Below are 13468 nucleotides of genomic sequence, written 5' to 3' on the forward strand. Positions count from 1 at the left end.
GGTTAAAGAAGGCAGGGCCAGAATGCATGGGGGGGGGGAGTTCTTAGCCAGTGTGTCCTCATTTCATCCCTGCAGCTAGAGGTAGCAGGAGCCAGCTGTAGAATCCAGCCCCGACCATGCAGAGCAGGAGCAACTCTGGCGCGCGGCTAGATGGCTACACCCGGATGGTGCAGCAGACCATCCTGTGCCACTAGGTGGGCAAGTGCACCACCAGTTGGAAGCATGCCTGCTTGCCTGAGCTGAGGGGGGGTCATCTGGGGCAGCTGCCTGCTTGGGGCTCGGTTGGCTTATTTTTAAGTTGATAATTTTGTATGGCCCGCAAATGATGTTATAAATATCCAAATGGCCCTTGGCAGAAAAAAGGTTCCCCACCCCTGCCTTAGACAATCACCAAAGTTTGGTGAACTTTGGGACAGGGGTACCAATTTTATGGGCCCGCAAAGGGGTTACCCCCCGTCTTCCAGGCATTTGCGAGCCGAGCTGTCTGTTTTAGGTTCAGAAGTTCAGTGTTGCCGAAGACTGGTGGAAAAAGCCAATTGAGAGGATGGTGCATCAAAGTCTGGGGCTCCCTTCATATCTGGGGCGCATAGCATGATGTCCATGCAAATCAGGTTCCAAACAGAGGAAAAAGGCTTAAATGCAAGAGAAATAAGGCATGGAAAACATTTCTTTTGGTGACAAATGACATCCCGTGAATATTCCTTTATTATGGTCACCAAAAATCTGATTTCAAGAGCTGGTCACAGTGTGGGGAAACAAAGCCTCTACTCGGGGAGACCTTCAGTTTGAGAGCAGGTTTTCAGGGGGTTGTGAGATCCGAGCCAGCCAAAGTCTTGACCACAAGGGCTGTCTGAAGGAGATTGCTCATCCACGTGGATGAAGAAATCTCCTTCGCAAGCCTAGTGGTCAGCAACTGTTAAAGCTGGCTCTTTAAAGTTGGAGGGTATATCCCTCTGGATGGGACTTGGTGAGCCCCGTCTTTTAAAAAACCCTTATGCTTGATCCAGATCAACCCACTGAAAGGTTGGTCAGACCATGCTGGCTCTGATTACATGATCCCCATCTCAAAAGGGCCCCAACTATGGAGCCTTAACAAAACTAGTTTTTTAAAAAAGATATTTATTCAGCTTTTTTGGGAATTGCCTATTTGGCTTCAGGGAGACCCCCAGGTTTTGGCATTTGGTAAACCTGAAGCCCGAAAATTACCGAAACGACTAATTTCAGGTTTATTTTTGGTTTGGGTTTATCAATATGCAAAACCCTACTTCTAAGTCATCAGCAATAGACACAACACAAGATGTGTATATAAGGTAGGGTGGGTACTAAAGAAGGTTTTTTTTTTTTACTGGTGATTCTAGAATAATAAAATCAAAGTTCATCCAACTGCTTATCCAATTGGAAGCAAAGAAGGGTGTTTTTTCCCCTTCAGACCAATTATCTGATAACTGGGATGGGAAAGTGGGAAACTGGCTTTTCTTCTGCTTTTAACATGACTCATGTGTTGAACCATCTGGGATTGTTTTCTTAAACGAATTCCCTCTTTATCCAGCACAGTGTACTTTGGTCTCTTCTGCATTTTTCCTATGAAATTATAATAGGAATGAGATAGAATAATCTTCTAGACATAAAGTATGTGTCCTGAATCCAATCTTCTGTCCACAAAATATATATTATATAATGTTATTAATGAAATACAATTAGAAAATCTGGAAGACGTTAATGTATTGCTCAAATACTACCATCTTTGAACTGCTGTTTCTTTGTTAGATGTTTATACCCTGCCCTCATCCAATCAATTTCCCCATGTAGAAGTTCAACTCTCTAACCATTATACCACCACACTGCTTTAAAAAAAAAAAACTCCCTTTATCATCTTTCAATACATTACCTTCAGATTTAAAAAGCCGCACCCAGGCACCTTACCAGATAGATATTATATCTGTTTTTTAGAAAGAAAGAAAGAAAGAAAGAAAGAAAGAAAGAAAGAAAGAAAGAAAGAAAGAAAGAAAGAAAGAAAGAAAGAAAGAAAGAAAGAAAGAAAGAAAGAAAATCTGTCTGGGATCATTTTACACTACAAATCCCCAAGGTAGGCTCTGAAAGGAAGAATAAGGAAATTGCTTTCTCCATTTTGGCATGTCATGACCTTTTCATTTGAATGGATTCCATACAATAAGAAAAAAAGAAAGGAGGAATCACATTTTATTTAAACAGGAAGTAACTGAAGGCAGTTTGTGGGCTCCTGGGAGCATTTAAAATATACACAGAACAAGCAACTGAAAGCACAATGGTTTCAAGAGCATGGATCTGTGCCTTAAGTGTAATATCTATTTTTCTGACACAATGAACAAAAAATAACATTCATTCTTTTATCAGCACACTGCATTAGTAATGAAGGTGTCTGTTGGGAGAGAAAGGACACTTAAAATAAGGAGACCTCTGTGTCTCTCTGTGTGTGTTTTCTAGCCTTCTAACGTAAATGAGCACTTTTGGTGGATTCCATTAAAAGTTGCATTAGAGTTATTTTGTTCTTTGCTACTCAAGTTCCATTCACTGCTTTTTCCATTCTTCCAGCCTACAGATTATTGAATCAATAGCTACTAAAGCAGATGAGACTGTATAGGGGGAAATTAAATGCCTTTCCAGAAATGTGTCCTGGCTCACTACACTCAGTGTAGGAATATCTTAAAAGGGAAACTGGTTTTTTTAAAAACTGGATTCTGTGGAGACCCCCTCTCAAGAAAAGGAGCAAGGCTTCTTCTTCTTTTTTGTTTCATTTGGTATTTCCTCAATGTTTCCTCCTTCCTAACCAATGTTTTTGTTTTGTATGCATTTTAATTCTGTTTTGTATGCATTGTAACTCTGTTTTTAATTCTGTTTTAAATTGTTTTAATGTATGTTTGGGAGGGGGTTGATTTTAATGGTTTTAAAATGTAATTTTTATCATGTATGTTTTAAATTGCTAGCCACCTTGATGGCCACTGTAAAGACAAAACGGCACGATACAAGTCCTGTAAATAAATAAATATTATGCTTCAATCGGAATACAGACTCCCAAAGATGTTTTGGGGACCAACACAAGATTCAGATCTAGATTCAAAGGTTTGCTCTAGGTTATATTCAAAACAGAAAAACAAAAACAGAAAACCTAGACCAACAAACAAACAAAAACCCTCACAATATAGTGACAAATGTACATTGAGGAAGCCTTTGGAAGGTTGTTTATCATTGTTGTTGTTTTCCTCTTTAATCTTGAATATCTCCAAGAGGAAGTGGTTACTCTATACCTTACAATAATCAGAAATAATGATGTTCCTAAGGAATAATTTAGTGTGATCTGAAACAGAGGCTCCTCCCCACAATGGTATTCCAGATTCCCAAATGGCAGACTTTGTGGAACTCTTCTTTTGGTTGAAAGGTCCTTTAATTATTATGCTACATTTCTTCTTCAGGGGTCTTTATGAACCCGGAGAACATCTCGAATAGAAGACACACAGGCAAATTGACTTTCCCCCTTCCACTAACAGCCCATTCCTGAGCTTGGGGGCCGAATAGGCTTAGGAGGTGCTGTGACCCCTACACCGGTGTCCATGCTACTTGCACCATGCAAACTGGCACAGATGCTGGTGTGGTGCCATTGCGCCGGCCCCCCTGGACTATTGTAGAAGAGTGGCCCTCGGATGCCAGCTTGGCCTCCCACAAGCATCCTGCTGGCTCAGCCTCCCGCCTGTGTAGTCCTCACGCCAGTATCCCAGGAGGTGTTCCCGGGGCATTCTGGGGTGCAGAGCTGCCAGTAGGCAGCTTCCTAACCCCTTTCAGCTAGGGAACGCCCCCTTTAGCAACTGCAGTGCTGCACCAGCTTTTTGTTGGCACAGCATTGCTGTTTTCAATGGGGCTTTCCCCCCCTCTTCTGGTTTTTCTTTCTAAAAATGGCCCTTTCCCCACCCCCCTGCTGCAGTGGCCAAACCTCTGGAGGCACCACGGTGCTGCCACAACCATGCCGTGCCGTCCCCGGCCGCTGCAGCTCTCAGGAATGTGTTGTAACTCACCATTCAGTCACTCCGCCTCTGCTTGGCTAGACCAACCAGTTCCTGGGGTGTTATAGTAATATTTTTTAAAATGTATTGTTACAGCTACATACCTTGTAAACACAGTCCATTGCCAATAATACAGTATGGTGGGATGGACTTGCTCGTAGGAGGATAGTCATGTGTAACTTAAAAAAAAAACGAATTCTGGAGATTTTCTTTCCCATTGCTAACTGTGTAAAGTTTCAGGCCCCTAACCTTTTTTGTTTAATGACTAATGAGAAAAAATTGTGAAGCTAGCTTTGAGTGATTTGATAAGGCATAGGAATTACTGTTTCCTTGTGCTATTGTGGCAAACTTTAGCAATCCTGATGCTTCCTTTGGCACCAAAGAAACTTCCCATACTGGGTGAATGGCTGGTACAGGCGGCATAGAAATTTGTTTTTACCACCCTTCTTTCCAAAAATTCTGAAAGGTGTAGAATTGCCATTTTAGCCTTGCAAATGGGTTAGAATGAAAGGAATCAATGTGTAAATCTGTTGCAGTTGGTTTTAAATTTTGTGGTTTTATCTGTGCAGTATACCACTTGGAGTTAGGGTTGCCAGCTCCAGGATGGAAAATACCTGGAGATTTTGGGGGTGGAGCCTGAGGAGGGTGGACTTTGGAGGAGGGAGGGACTTCAATGCCATAGAGCTCAATTGCCAAATCAGCCATTTTCTCCAGGGGAACTGATCTCTGTCATCTGGAGATCATCTTCTGGGCATGGGGTAGGGGCCACTGGGGATGTGGGGGGGAGGTAGTTGTGAATTTCCTGCATTGTGCAGGGGGTTGGACTAGATGACCCTTGTGGTTCCTTCCAACTCTATAATTCTATGATCAGTTGTAATAGCGGGAGATCTCCAGCCACCACCTGGAGGTTGGCAACTCTACTTGGAGTGCTTGTCAGGAAAGAAAAGGTATACATATATTTAAACTAAATAAACAAACGCAGGCTTTCAAGGTTAGGTAGTGATTTCAACTTGGGTCTCCTACATCCATGCCAAGAATTTTGTACATTGCTCCATCCTATTCTTTTCTTCTCCATGAGAAAAAAAAAGAACTAATATTGAATAATATTCCAATACATATTCAAATTGCTAGTTGTTGTTTTTTTAAAGATACCAGATTTCCTGACTTCTTTCTTAAATCATGGGCTAGTTGTTTCATTTATTAATCCTGCCTACCATTTAGGTTTAAATCTGCATTGGATGATTGCTCTGGGAAGTTTTACCAAGCAAAACTCTGTAGTCAGCAACGTGGTCCTGGATGGATGTGGTTCAGAGTATAATGGGCAGAAAGTCTGAAAGCACTCGCTGAGTTTTGCTTCAGGCTACCAGGAATAAGTAATGATATGGAAGTCTAAATTGATGGCGAGACTGCTTGTTTTACATATAGATATTAATTATAGCGCAGAATGAGGCAAGTGACCTGAAAAAAAATTCAAATTAGGAAATTGCCCATTGCACATGTTCCATAAACTGTGACTAGAATTACAGGGAGACTGGGTTTTTGAGCAATTTTGTTTTATTTATGCAAAGGAAAGAGAGCTGCATGGTCTGCTGACTGCTGGGTCTTTTAAAAGGCAGATCGTGTTCAGTAGGATTACATAATTAAGGTTCGGGGTCCCTGCAGAATCTGAACTCAAAAGCAGAACAAGGCAGATTGCCATGAATAAAACAGCGATAAGAGTTTTCCCCTCATTTACTAGTTCTTTGCATTTTCTCAGGCCATCAATTATCGCTTTCCATAAAACCCGTTTTTTTAATTTGGTTGGGAAATGATGGATTTTTGTTAATTTTTTAAGCCCTGAGGGCAGTGAGCAGGGTGGGAAAGAGCCTGTTACTGTACAGGTTTATATATGAGCATTTCTGATAACATCTCAATTTCAAGTGCAGGTGGTTGATATCACTGCAGAGAGCCAGCTTTTGCAACCATGTGTAACTTATATATAATTTTCACGTGTTATATTCTAATAAAAGTTTTTTTTTAAACAGAGTAGAGAATCACATGCATAAAATAAAATTAACTGACATAGCCTGTTCCACATGATAATAGCAACTTGTACTCTAGGATCACTAGGACTCACTAGAAAAGACAATAATGCTAGGAAAAGTTGAAGAAGAAGAGTTGGTTTTTGTATGCTGACTTTCTCTACCACTTAAGGAAGAATCAAACTGGTTTACAATAACCTTCCCTTCCCCTCCCCACGACAGACACCCTGTGAAGTAGGTGGGCTCAGCGAGTGTGACTAGCCCAAGGTCACCCAGCTGGCTTCATGTGTAGGAGTGGAGAAACAAATCCGGTTCACCAGATTAGCCTCCACAGCTCACATGGAGGAGTAGGGAATCAAACCCAGTTCTCCAGAGCAGTCCACCACTCCAAACCACTGCTCTGAACCAGTACACCATGAAGGCAGCAGGAAAAGAGGAAGACCCAACATGAGATGGATTGACTCCATAAAGGAAGCCCCAACCTTCGGTTGGCAAGACTTAAGAAAGGCTAACAATAGGACATTTGGGGGGGGCATTAATTCATAAGGTCACTATAAATCTGAAACACTTAACACACAAACACTCAAGGATCACAGATCCTAGTACAATTGCCATTTTCTCAGCTGAAGCTGAGGATCCCTTGCCTCCAGCTCCATTTTCCCACTACAGCTCCTATAGCCAGTGGGAGAAAGGTAATGTTAAAAAATGCAACAGGACGAGGTCACTTCTGGGGGAAATCCAGACATTCACGTGCCACACAGGAGCATCCCTCCGCTGCCTTACCTTATTTTTTTCCTTGGGATCTTTGGAAGTGGTGCCTAATGCCCCTACTGTATACCTGTGGATCATCAAAACAGACAATGTACTGGAAGTTAAGGTGAGTTTGCAGCTTCAGAGAGAGAGAAATAGAAGAGGTGGAAATATTTCTCTCTTTCGCTATTTTTTTGTCTCTGTGCTTCTGTACATAGGGAGGGGGAGATAAAGCTGGTTCCCCAACTATGGAAAGTATCATGATTCTGCTGTCCTGGACCCTACTTCAAACAAACAAATGCTCCCATATTTACAGGGCAGAGTGTCTGAGAAGCCATTATTTACTGGGAATTCTGAGATGCATTTGGAGATTCATACTGCCTATCTAGTATGTGAGCGATGTAGTTGGCCCGAGACTGGGGAGACTAGAGTTCAAATCTCCACTTAGCCATGAAGCATACTATGTGACCTTGGGCTAGTCACCCATGCAGCCTAAATTGTGAGGAAATGAGAGAGGGTGAGGAAGTATATCCTTTCATAGATTAATGATATATTTACTCAAATTGTCTCAGTGAAGGAGTTCATGACATCTTTCTTTTCCTCTTACAGAGAACAGTTCCTTTGACTAATATGCAGACTTTTATGAGTGAATTTAAAAAAAAAAACAACCACGATTGTTAATGGCACATGTTTCTTAAAAATATATATATAAATAATTCCATAAATAAATAATTTAATATAGATTATTATGGCTGCAATCCTGAGGGGGGGGATCTCCATAGGAGCCGGCGTGACCCTGTGCCGGCGTAGGTGCCACTTTACCATGGGATAAAGTGGCAAACACACTGGCATGGGGGTAAACACAGTGGCGTCTGGGAGTGACAGAGCTCCACCGGCCCCCGCCACCAGTGCAGCCAGTCTGGGAACTAAATCCCGGAAGAGTACAGCCATGCAGGCATGGGAGAGGCATTCCCGGGGTGTTCCTGGGGCCGGAGCTGCCTTTAGATAGCTTCTTAACCCCACTCACCCCGGAAACACCCCCTTGAGCCACAGTGGGGCTATGCCACCTTTTTGGGTGGCGCGCCCTCGCTGTTTCCAATGGGGAATTTCCCCTTATTTTAACTTTTAAAAATTTTAAATACCCCTTTTTTCCCTCCACAGCGGTTGGGAAGACTCAGAGGGGGCACTGCGGCTCTGCCGCTCCTGGCCACTGCAGATCTAACCCCCCCCCTTTAGAAATCAGCTGTAAGTATGGGCCTGGACCAGCTTCAGCCCCATGCCTCTCCAGGAAATTGAGAAGTGTACGCCCCCACCAGAAGTGACATTGCACTGTCAGAACAATGTTGATTTTCTCTGAATTTTCCCCCTGCCTCCCTTCCAAACAGTGTTGGTTGCTAGGAGCTGCCAGTGGGTTATCTCCTGCTATAAACACTGTTGGACAAACGTGTGGGTGTAAAATGCTGTCAAGTCACAACCGACTTATGTCAACCCCAGCAAGAGACTTTCAAGTGAGAAGCAGAGGTGGTCTGCCATTGCCTTCCTCTGCAGAGTCTTCCTTAGTGGTCTCTCTTCCAAATACCAACCTTGCTTAGCTTTGAGATCTGACAAAATTGGGCTATACTCTGCTGCCTTCCCTCCCCATTGGAAACATAGGAATACTTAAGGGCTTTACTGAGCCCATAATGTCCCATTGTGTGCCCTTCCTAAATACAGATGCTATTAATAATCTCTTGTAGAGATACTTTGGTGAGATGTGGGTTTTTAAGTCATAGGCAGCCAACATGGTTAGCTATATGAGTGTTAGACTAGGATCTGACCTGGTTTCCATTCCCTGCTGTGTCCTGGAGATCATAGGCTGACCTGTGGATCAGTCAGTAACACATACTCAGCCTAACTTACCTTACAGGGTTGTTATGAGCATAAACTGGGGAAGAAAGAATGATATATGGCACTCTAAGCCAGGGATGTCAAACATACGGCCCAGGGGCCAGATTTGCCCCCTTGAGAACTCTTATCTGTCCTGTGAGGCAGCTGAGGCAGCCACCACCACCCCACTCCTGCCCGACCAAGTGACATTTATGTCATATCTGGCCCTCGTAACAAATGAGTTTGACACCCCGGCTCTAAGCTTCTTGGAGGAAGGATGGATAAAAATGTATTAGATAAATAACTCTCATAAATCTATAGAACAAGCCTATGAAATAGACATTGCTGTTCTCATTTTTATAGACAGGACCCTGAAATTCTGAGATAACGACATACACAAGGCCAGACGGTGAGCTCATTTTCATGACACATTACTTAAAATGCAAAGTGTATGCCATGTAGCTACATGCACTTAAACCTGGATTACCCATAGTTGCAAGTATATATGAAGGAAATCACAAGGTTTCCCACTCCTACACATGAAGCCTGCTGGGTGACCTTGGGCTAGTCACAGTTCTCTCAGAACTCTCTCAACCACATGTATAGGGTCACCCACTCCGGGTTGGGAAATACCTGGAGATTTCTGCGGCGGAGTCTGAGGAAGGCGGGGTTTGGGGAGGGGAAAGACTTGAATGCCATAGAGTCCAATTGCCAAAGCGGCCATTTTCTCCTGGTGAACAGATCTCTGTCGACTGAAGATCAGTTGTAATAGCAGGAGATCTCCAGCTAGTACCTGGAGGTTGGCAATCCTACCCACCTACTTCATAGGGTGTTGTGGGGTGAGGAAGGGAAGGCAATTGTAAACCGGTTTGAGCCTCCTTAAAGGTAGAAAAAATCGGGGTATGAAAACCAACTCTTCTTCTTCTTCTTAATTGCTGGTATGTTAAAATTAGATTACGTGAAAGAGGCAATCAGATATTTTATGTTGGAACCAGTCCCATGTAGATCAGTGTCTTAATTAAATCTGGTGCACCTGTTCCCATTTGTGCCAGTGGAAAATGTTGACCATTACAGTAAATCGTATGCATTGCTATTTTTTTCCCAACCCCTTCAGACAGAGCATCAGTTGTACAGCTTGCAAGCAAAATTGAGTTTTGAGAAAGGAGTCATAGTTCTGCTCCCACTCCTGAAGAAGAGACTGCTACTATTCCACTCATCCTCTCCTCTCAGCTAGCGACAAACCACTTGAAGTACAATCAAAAGGCTGCCCACACATGTACTGGCTGACTTGCTTTACATAGACCCAACATTCCTCCCCCACATTAGCAGCAGCAGCCTCTTTTTAAATGACTAAAAGTGAGAGAAATCTACAGTGCACAGCGGTTAAATCTGAAAGCACTGGTATTTGAAGAAATGGTGCAGGCAATTCTCCATTTTAAAAAGCACTTCCATTTCTTATTTCTGCCACTGTGTGTGTACTGAGGGTGTCCCCCCCCCCATATATGTTTAACACATGTAGTGAAAATTTAAGTGCACCATGGCATGACTGAAATCAGCGGTGTGAAACCTTTATGGCTGGCGTGTAATTCTTAGATAGTTTTGGCGATTTGTGATAAAAAAGTAGGAGGTGGTGGTTGGCTATGCTGGATTATTATTTTTTTTACTAAAAAAAGAATGTAATGGTTGCATTAAAAAATACAGCACTAGTTCTGTGTCAGGTGAGATGTGGTATGGTATCGTGGCTCAGGGTACCAACTGTGAAGTCCCCAATTCAAATCACATCTCAGGCATGAACTTCCTAAATTGCCTCAGACAAGCCGTTATTCCCTCAGGGTATACTGTGGGGGTGATGATGATAATAATAGTGCTGGTCTGACTTACAGAGCTGTTGAAAGGATTACTAAGGAAAACTAGAGTTGCCATCCCAGCAATGGCACCCAGTGGGAGATTGGGGGGGGGGGACATGTTAATTGGCATCATTCCTGTGTAGGCTTGCCAGCTCCAGGTTGGGAAATACCTGGAAATTTTGGGGGCGGAGCCTGAGAAGGGTGGGCGTTGGGGAGGGGAGGGACTTCAGTGCCATCGAGCCCAATTGCCAAAGCAGCCATTTTCTCCAGTTGAACTGATCTCTATCGGCTGGAGATCAGTTGTAATATCCCCCACTCACGCCATTAGTACATGACCGATATCAATGAACAAAATTCAGCAATCCATTAAAAAAAAGACTTTTAAAAATATTATTCAATGTGTGCCTCACTCCAGAGTTTCTACAGATCTTAGTCGTACAACATAATTATAAGCAGAGCTCATTTTCTAATACTTCAAGGCTAGAATTATCCTTGCATTTTCCCCAGCTGCATAATTGCCCTTCTCGCTGAGAGGGAAAAACACCTTAATTCACAGAATGAAATACAGTTTTAATATCCTTTCAGGAGGTAAACCTCTCAGATGGTTTTGTGTATTTTATACAAAGGTGGTGAGTCATCCTGAAGGCCAGAAAGCAGCACAGTGATTAGTAAAGAGAGTATTTTTAACTAAGGAAGGAAATAACTTTAATTATCATTAGAGCCACAGAGTACCTGAAAGGAATAGCTGTACCGTACAAAGATCTTCCTGTCCTCTTAAATGTCAAACAAAAAAAAGCTCACATATCCCACATCTTGTCAGTGGAGGAGGAGATGGTTCTTCAGATTGCTTATTGCAGCATGACAAGCAATACAACATGGCAGAAAATACTGTTTAAGACATTGGTTAGGATACCTGCAGAAAGAAACTTATTTAGAAATATCTAATTGAAACGAACTGAGCAAAAGCCAGGAGAGATTTCCCTAAGTACCTTCACACACTATATTTTAAATTTTTTAAATTTTATTTAGTAGGTTTTTATTCCCCGCTTTTCTCTAACTTAAGTGGTTTACAGTCACTAGGGTTGTGTGAAAAAAAAATTGGTAAATTTTGGGTTTTTTCGGCCTGATTTTTTTTGTAAACCCGAAATAAGCTGAGTACCCATACCAGTAAATATGGGTTTGGGGGTTATTTTCGGGTTTCCCGAAAAATTCAGGCCCATTATAGTCAATGGGGATATTTTCGAAGCTCCAGGGCGGCATTTTTGGATGTAGAGTCCTCAAATTTGAGGTCTGGAAATTTGTTGTATTTCTGGGAGATTTCTTCACACAATGCATAGTTAAACTGTGGAACTCCTTGCCCCAGGATGTGGTGATGGCTGACAACTTGGGAGGCTTTAAGAGGGGAGTGGACGTGTTCATGGAGGATAGGACTATTCATAGCTACTAGCTAAAATGAATACTGGTCATGATGCATACTGGTCATGATGCATACCTATTCTCTCTAGGATCAGAGGAGCATACCTATTATACTAGGTGCTGTGGAACACAGGCAGGATGCGGCTGCAGTTGTCTTGTTTGTGTGCACCTGATTGGCTACTGTATGAACAGACCGCTAGGCTTGATGGGCCTTGGTCTGATCCAGCATGACTTTTCTTATGTTCTTATTTCCAGGCCCCACCTGGTGGTTGATGACCCTAAGAGCAACCCCTTCTGTGTTACTTATTCAAAAATGAACAGCTGCCCCTGGGTGCATCAGTGACCAGCGTCAGCTCAAAGCTATCATGGTCTATTGCACTGCACTCTTCATCAGAATCTTGAGGCAGCCATCACACAGACAGCAAATATTTCCATATGAAAGGAATTAAGCAACCAGAGTTGCACTTTGGGAGTTTGGAAACCATTGGTATTTCTTCTTTGAAGACTTGAAAGATGAGCAGGCATCAAAAGAGCATTTGTCCATTGCAAATTAATATTTATGCTCATTTCCCCCCATAAAGAATGGTTTAATTTTTTTTCTGTACATGATGTACAAACCATCCTCTGATGTATTTAATTTTCACGGTTACAGCTTTCTGATTCCACAACAACAAGCCTAGCCCATTTACATTCTATGCAAACCAGTACAACAGACTTGCCCAAGAAGTCATAACCTTTTGTTTGCTTTACAGTTACTGATGAAATGAATCAATAGCTAGAGTTAACATTTACAGTGGCAGGAAGACCGTGAGTCAAGTGGCTTTCAGTTTAAGCAGATCTAATTGTTCTGTGGGTAGCTCATTACCACTCAGTCAGCAGCTTGGTTCTAAGGGTTAGAGGCTTTGAAAAATACTCTGCTGTATTAAGCACTACTAGGGGAAAACATGCCATTTTTATTTGTGCTCTGATGCTAATGTTACCCCAGTCTGGCAGTCTCCATTTTTAGATGGGGAAAATTAACGTTTGGAGACTCATAACCCATTCCTGAGCCTCAAGGACAAAAGTCCTTAGGAGGCCAGGAAGGGCCTGTGCCAGCGTTCATGCCCACTGCGCTGGCGCCCATGCCACTTACACCATCCAGGGTGGCACGGATGCCGGCGGGGGACCCGGATGTCATTCTTTTTAAACCCTTTCAGTGGCCGGGGAATGGTTTTGGAAGTGCTGTGGCAGCGGTGCGTACACACCGTCCCCAGCCGCCAAAGGCTCAGGAATGGGCTGTCAGCATAGCGAGAGGTTTGGGTACAGGATCTTGTTACCAGCTTTTACAGAGATGATCCTCCTTGGAAAACTCTTAAATAAAAATGTGTTGTTTATAATCTTAAAGGGTTTTATTGAAGATAATTTCAAACACACACAGAGAGCAGCAAAATCACGCACCTGTTACACACAAGAGCCTAAGAAGTAAAAGGGAAGAAGGGGGTGGACACAAGGACATGAGGGGTTGAGGGCGATATTTACCCAGAACAATGTGGCA

Source organism: Euleptes europaea, chromosome 10, assembly GCF_029931775.1.
Source record: "Euleptes europaea isolate rEulEur1 chromosome 10, rEulEur1.hap1, whole genome shotgun sequence".
Lineage (NCBI taxonomy): Eukaryota > Metazoa > Chordata > Lepidosauria > Squamata > Sphaerodactylidae > Euleptes > Euleptes europaea.